This window comes from Falco naumanni, chromosome 5 (genome assembly GCF_017639655.2).
Source record: "Falco naumanni isolate bFalNau1 chromosome 5, bFalNau1.pat, whole genome shotgun sequence".
Classification (NCBI taxonomy): domain Eukaryota; kingdom Metazoa; phylum Chordata; class Aves; order Falconiformes; family Falconidae; genus Falco; species Falco naumanni.
Genome location: NC_054058.1, coordinates 58127302 through 58134473, shown reverse-complemented (window position 1 = coordinate 58134473; position 7172 = coordinate 58127302).

Below are 7172 nucleotides of genomic sequence, written 5' to 3'. Positions count from 1 at the left end.
GACCAGTGAAGTATTTTCTTTCAAAATGCAAAACCTCTTGTTGCTAGAAGTGGAAAGCTGTGGTGATAGAAGTATTGGTCTCATTTTCTGTCTAGAAAAATGCCTAGAGTATGACTCTGGCCCCCAGGCCTGAGGTGGCTGATGCTCCAGGGCAGTATGAAGGGCTGGCAGGGTTACACCAGTCACTTCAGTTCTGCAAGAACCAAGAAACCTCCTGTGCTAAGTGAGAAGACGCTTAACATGAGCAGTCCTGTTGGGTTCCAGGTTGCTCGGTTAGATTAGGAATATGTTTTTGAGAACCACTTTGTTACAAGTGACAGCAGTGATGAGTTTCTGGCCCAAATCCTCCACCTGCTGTGAGTGAGAGCACTACACCAAGTTGCTGTTGCACTGTACGGCAGAGGAGGCTGCCTGCCTCTTGAGGTGGCAGTTAGCCATCATTAAACATTTAATCATTAGCATCACTAAACAATTGAAAGCTTCCTTGTTACATTGTTTAATCTTGTACTTTTATCCCCCCCCCCCCCAAGTTATTTTTCTGAACCTTAGACTTCTGTGTGAGTACAATTCTTCAAGTCTGCAATGGACACAAGTTTAAAAAGACAGACAAATATATTGAGGTTATATGCAAATACCCCGTGAGGAATTGTGGCACTAAAAATCTTGGGTTGAAAAGGGAGGACTCATCTTAATTTGAGGTTATTGGGTGACCTGTGAGGTGCCAGGAAACATGCTGACCCAGTGACTGCTGTAGGGCTGTGGACAGGGCTGGCACGGAGACGGTGTAGCCACAACCAACACCCTGCGCTTAGCAAGGGGGTTTTACCTCTAAGATCTTTTTTTATAAAGTGAGAATTGGAGACTGCTTATAATTGGCTTACTTGGAATAAATTCTGAAAGAATAATTACATTCCCCCCAACTTGGCGAGTGTTTCAGTAAGCCCTGATAATGCTCCCAAAGCTTGCTGGGCCAGGCAGACTGCGCTACTTTTCCAGCAGATGAGGGGAAAGAAGGAGCTTGCATTTTATCTGAAAAACACGATCCTCTCATTTCCTTCATCTGAAGCTCTACCTGAATCTACCTGAATCTAATGTAAAACAGTTTATGTGTGATGTTAGTTGAATGTACTTCAGAAAAAGCGACTAGTAACACCATAAACAGCAGTTCTCCTAGGACCTCAGTTTTTTGAAATTAGTGGATCCATGGTTAGGGATTCTCTGGAGTATTTTGGTAGATTTGTTTTTCCCTTGTGGAAACACTGATGGCCACAAGACATATCGCTGTGTTCGTTAACATACCAATACAAATTTATTAGAAGATTTCTAGGAAACAACAGGTTTTGCCACCAGAACATCCACGATCCAGTGAAAAAAAAACCAACACGAACTCTCCGGAAATCCAATTATCCAAGTCCTCTTTACAAAAGCTTTGATTCAAAATACCGTTGCATTCTTGGTTAATACATTCTTTCCGTGAATGCAGGGGTGGGAGCTTGGTAAGGTTTAATAAACAGTACTTACTACAAACAGAAACATGAAGAAGGGAAATAAGCTGTGTGTGTGTTTATAACTCCAATTATTAGTTGTGAATTGACCAAAAGGACTTTTTCTTTACTGCCAGTGTCTGTTCCCCACGATGAAAGAAGCCCCTGCTCAGGCAGGAGGAGGAGGTGGCAAGGTGAGTGAGCCAGCTTTTCTGCCCCCCAACCCACCATGCTCAGTGGCAGTCCTGTTTGCTCAGTTCAAGAAGTATTGCAGACAGGGAAGGAGGGTTTGCTGCAAGCCGGAGGGACATGGTCATGTGTTATTCTCTTTGAACTATATGCTGCTCTTCAGAATGAAAGTTCATATCAGGATCAGATTGTAATCCTGAATTTTCTCACAGAGTAGCCTTTGCTGGCTGAACAGAACTAGCTGCTTGCCTCACCTGGCAAGGCACAGAAATCATGGCTAGCGTAATACTAATAAAACTTTATTTTATTCTTGATGTTTTGTAATCAAGCTAGTTTCAACTTGTTCATTCACATAAAATATGCATGCCATCTCAAACAAAAGGTGAAAAGAGCCTTTAACAACCAACAATGTCTGAGCTTGGTTTTATGTCGGCTGTTCTGCACCCTCTTGTCTCATGTAACAGTAAACATTAATTTAAGTGGTGGCACTTTCTCATCTGCCTTGTCCTTACCACATGAGGACGACTGCAAGGGGAATGCTGTGAATCTCCAAGAGCGACAGGCACAAGGCTAGGTTCAGTCATCTTTACCTTTCAGGTGGTGAAAGTATGATAGGAGTCTTAAAATGCTGATAATAGGAGGCACTTCCGAGCTCCCAGCTCTGTCAAGTCTTACTTCTTGACTCCTGAGCTCCCTAGGTGTACAGCAGTGATTGAAGTAATGATATGAACTCTGAAGCCTCAGGAAATTCAATCTCTAACTAAGGTGAGTTAAGAAACGTCCACTACGTGCAGGTCAGCTCCTGAATGTTCAGGCCAATTCTTTTACTTCAGGTTGATTCTTCTTTCAAGGCATCTAGTGCTGGCCAGTTTCCAGGAGGGATGCTGAGACTTCTGCTCTGATTCGATGGTGTATTTGATGGTTCCTAGAAAAGCTGGTGTCTCTACATGTGTTTGACAAAGAAACAATGCAAGAACCATGAACACAGAGAAGGGGAACAGTGTACTTTTGCATGGCTGGGAGATGGGAATCACAGGCAACAAGTTAGTGCCTTGAAGCCTCAGGGTCCGGTTTGGTGGCTTCCTGCTTCACTTTTGTACAGGACAGCTCTTGCTGCTGTTAAAGGAAGAGATGAGAGGAGTTGGAGAATAATCCTATTTCAATGGAGGCATTCTAGAAAAAGATCTGAAGTTACATGTGATGATGAGTTTTCCATTTCTCTTCCCATTGAGCTGTGATTGTGAATTCTCCAAGGAAATATGAACGATTTTTCGACTTTTGTTTTTCCCCACAGTCTGTCAACATCATTAAGGAAGATGTGAAGGAGATCCTCTATCAGTATAAACCGCTTGTTTAAAAGGTGAAGGCTGAAATTACCTGTGTATCTGAACTGACTCGTTCCATGGGGAGACATAAAACAATTGGTGATGTTCTTCAACACAACGACATGGTCTCTCTGATGCTACAAGTATGCTGTGATGTCACTTACTCTCCACACTTTTCCATGCATTGTGTGACAGTTTTCACTGACCAAAGGTAGAACAGACCTTCCTGTCTTCAAGGCAGCAATGCCTGTACCTACAGTGTGAGAGCTTTGGGGAGCAGCACTGCAGAGGAGGTGCTGCTGGTGGAGGTCATGGGTCCAAGCAGACCAGGAATGGGAGCAGTAAAATAGGGTTCACACAACTGGATGGTTTGTGATTTTGGCTTAGCTACAAAGGGAAAAAATGGCTTCATTGAGCTTTTTAGGAAATGGTCTTTATTTTGTCAAAATGAAGTTAACTGGTCTGTAAAAGTTAACACTGAAAAGAGGACAACTCATTAGGTAACATGTTCCATTAAGCATTCCCCGGCTTTCTTCTTTGACCTATGCTTCTGTACAAAGTATGGGAACTTCACCGACAGCTAAAACAAGCAGACACCACTGAAGCACGGTGAGAGGAAGCTACAGCACCTCCAGTGCAGAGAAGATAACGCTGTAAAATTTAACCCACCAGAACACTTATGAGTGAGACAGACTGTAGTAACCCAGCACGCAAGTCATCTACAGGATAGTGCCCACCTCTACTCTTTTCACTGAGCTCCACAAGATCTTTCAGTGCAACAACCCATATATGTCTTCAGTATCAGACACATCTCTATAAACAGCAGAATGAATTCAGCACTGAGGAATGTGGCTATCAAGTAACCAGCCGGAACCTCTTGGGTTTCTATCATGCTTACCTCGGTCCTCACATCAGTACAGCCAAATTGACCCAGGTGACACCAGTCTGCCAGGTTACCACCCTCTGCCTCCTCCCTCTGTGTAAATTATTACACGAGGGTCCTCGGTTATGGGAGGCTATTCCATGTAAGAGAAGACAGTGCTCATCTGCACAAATACGGGTGTATTCAGGTAGCCAACAGGCCTCTCTGCAAGCAGAGTTAAATGTCAACTCCCTCAGGACACAAAGCACACAGACCTGGAGCAATAATGGAATATGGCTTAAATTCTTCTAATGACAAATTCAAGGCAAACAAGTGCTTCCTTCAGTAAGCTGTGCTGCTGTCGATGGGCACCAGCTGACAACTCTGTGCTTTGTAAAAGAAAAATATTTTGCTTTTTATCATGTAAAACAGAGGACGGGATGAGCTAAGGGAGCAAGACAGAGTACATTTGCATAGCTGTATGAAAATAACAAGCTGATTGAAAAACCATGCAAGATCTGTGCAATGTTAAGGGTAGGTCTTAGATTGCTACTTATCATTAAATTTACTTTGCTGCAGCCTGGTGGTGTGGTACCACATGGTGGAAGTGGGTGAACATAAGTAAGCCATTCCACGGAGCTCTCCCACCACCAAGCAAATCCCAGTGCTTCAGGAAGAAACACTGCAGAGACAACAGATTTCTTGCTAAAGTAGCATAACATGAAAGGCACTTTCTGGTGTCTGGGGATGCCAGTGTTTTCAGTGGGATATATATAGAACTGAAATATAGATCACCTTCATTGTTTAATTGATGAGATATTTTATAAGACTGCATAGTCTTGTCACTTGTCTGCCACGTGATTCATGTATGGTTAAATGGCTGTTATGCGTCAATAAACCTCACCAATACCAATGGGAATATTGTCACTCACAAATTAGACACATCATTTTGAGAGTCGCTCCTTGTTCAGATATATTTCTAGGCTCATGTAACTGGCCAGGTCACGAAGTTCCCAAAGCCAAAACATACTGTTGCCATCAAGTAGTCTGACCTCCTCTCTAATTTAATTTTGATGTGTTCCCTGACCAATTCTCATATGAATTACGGCTTATCTTTTAGACATATATTCAATCATGCTTTCAGCTTTTTATCTGTGTAATTATAGTCACTCTCTAAATGTCCACTTCACTGGGAGGACTTAGTTTCTTTTCAGTCTGGATTGCTTTAGTACTACGTAATTTAAAGCAGTTTTACTACACCCAGGTTTTGAGTGCAGCAATTTTAAATAGCCCGCTCACATTCGTGTCTATAAAACCTTACACTACTGAAATGCTTTTTCTGAGCCTGAAAATAGGCATCAGGGTTGGGAAGACCTGAGCCGATGGGAGTAATAATGCAACCATTTTGAATTAGTTACATCATGTTTGAAGGTAAAGCACAGTTTATCGAAGATAAAACGGATTACCTCAATCCTGCAACTGTGCATGCACTTACTGAACTTCACTCACATGAGCAGGGCCCACATGCAGAGGAGGTGACGCAGAGGAGCACGCTGCCTGCAGCTCGCAAGGGTGTTCAGTGTCTGCTTGACTTTAAACAACAGTAGCCCACCCCTTGGTTACTAGTACTTCAGTGGGACTACTCTTGAGTTTAAAAGTATTGTGTGCTTAAATGTTTTGCTGGCTAGTATTTTGCTGCTTTTCACTTAGCGGGGTCAAACAGCGATGAAGTAGGGCTGTACTGGAATTGCCTGATGCTGCTAGCCTTGGCAAACTACAACAGCGTTATTGACTGTGCAAAGACTTGTACAAACACTGTGCTGGGAACCAGGTGCAGGAAAATAACCCTGCTGAAAACTTTGATCAATCTGTGACACTTCAAATGCGGCTTTAGCATAGTAGAGATAAAACTGCTCTCATTGTCACAAGGACTGTCTACAAAAATACTAAGCAGACTATTTCTTACTAAAGACAGAACAATTTAAGTGCAGATGGTTTGGCAAAGTTAATTTATTTTTCTGCCTTTCAGCTTTCCCATCTGGGGGGGGAAAAAAAAAAAAAAAAAAAAAAGGAAGCAACCTATTCTAGGTGCTCTTGGGTAGGGAAATAAAATAATCCTGGTGCAGATGTGTCTCTGTTGTGTCCTGATATGGTCTCACACAGGACTGATGCTTTGATTCTGCAGAAGATGCCGAGCTGATTTTTTTAGGATTGCCTTCAAATCTAAAGGTATCTCTTTACATTACACTCTTGTCAGACAAGGGTACCTTAGCACTCCTCAGCATCCTTAATGCAGAAGTGGAGCTCAGCTTTCTGGAACTTTCAGCCCTAGCTGTCAGCTTTTGTTGGTTTACATGTCACTTTTCCCTAAACCTGGAAGGGAAAGGAGGCATCATAGGCCCCAGAGGACATAAAAAAGTATTTTTATACCGCTACTTGCTCCAGCAAAGAGAAAATAATTGCACGGAACAGATCAGTCTGTGCCATGCACAGAAGAGTGGACACCAACTTTGTATCTGCTGCTATGAAAAGAGTCACTGTTCTGCCGTTCCCCTTAATTCACATTCACGAGGATCGGAGAGTAGCTGCGGACTCCGGTCCAGGAGCTAGGGCAGGGAAACAGGGAAAGAGAGAGAGGAAACTGGAATGAAAGAAACTGGATTCTTCAGAAAATGGCAGAAAATAAACAGGAGAGGATATTTAACAATTTAAAAAATCCTTTAATGATTACAATTGCAAAGAACTAGGGACAACAACCCCAAATTGCATACGTGCAGGCATTATTTTTGGACTTGCAAATTCCGTGAAGACATACGTGGGCATAGACCGATACCTATACATTACTATCACAATCGTTTTCCTCTTACCTTCTAGCTTAAATACCAAAGTAGAGCTGCTGTAAGCAAGTGCATAAAGACATTATTTAAGGGTATTTAAGCGGTATCACAGATTTAACAGTAATTTTCAATAACTTTAACTCCATCTAAATTTTTAAAACTTCTTTTGGGATTGAATTTTTAATGTTTGATGTTTGGACAAAGAGTATGAGTCACCTTTGAACAAAATGTTATCCTGGTAATGATGTGAAGAAAATCACTAATGTAAAATGTCCTATTCCTTTCTTAAAAAATAAGTTATATAAAAAAAAGTGCTTAAAAAAGCTGAATTTTAACTTCAGCAAATGGCTAGTTCTCAAAGAGAACACTCCTGACAGTTTTAATTTTTGAAAATTAGGGTTTTGCTGTCACAGTATGTACAAATGTCAGCAACAGCTAAATGTTAACATGTTTCATTCTTCAGAACAATTCTTAA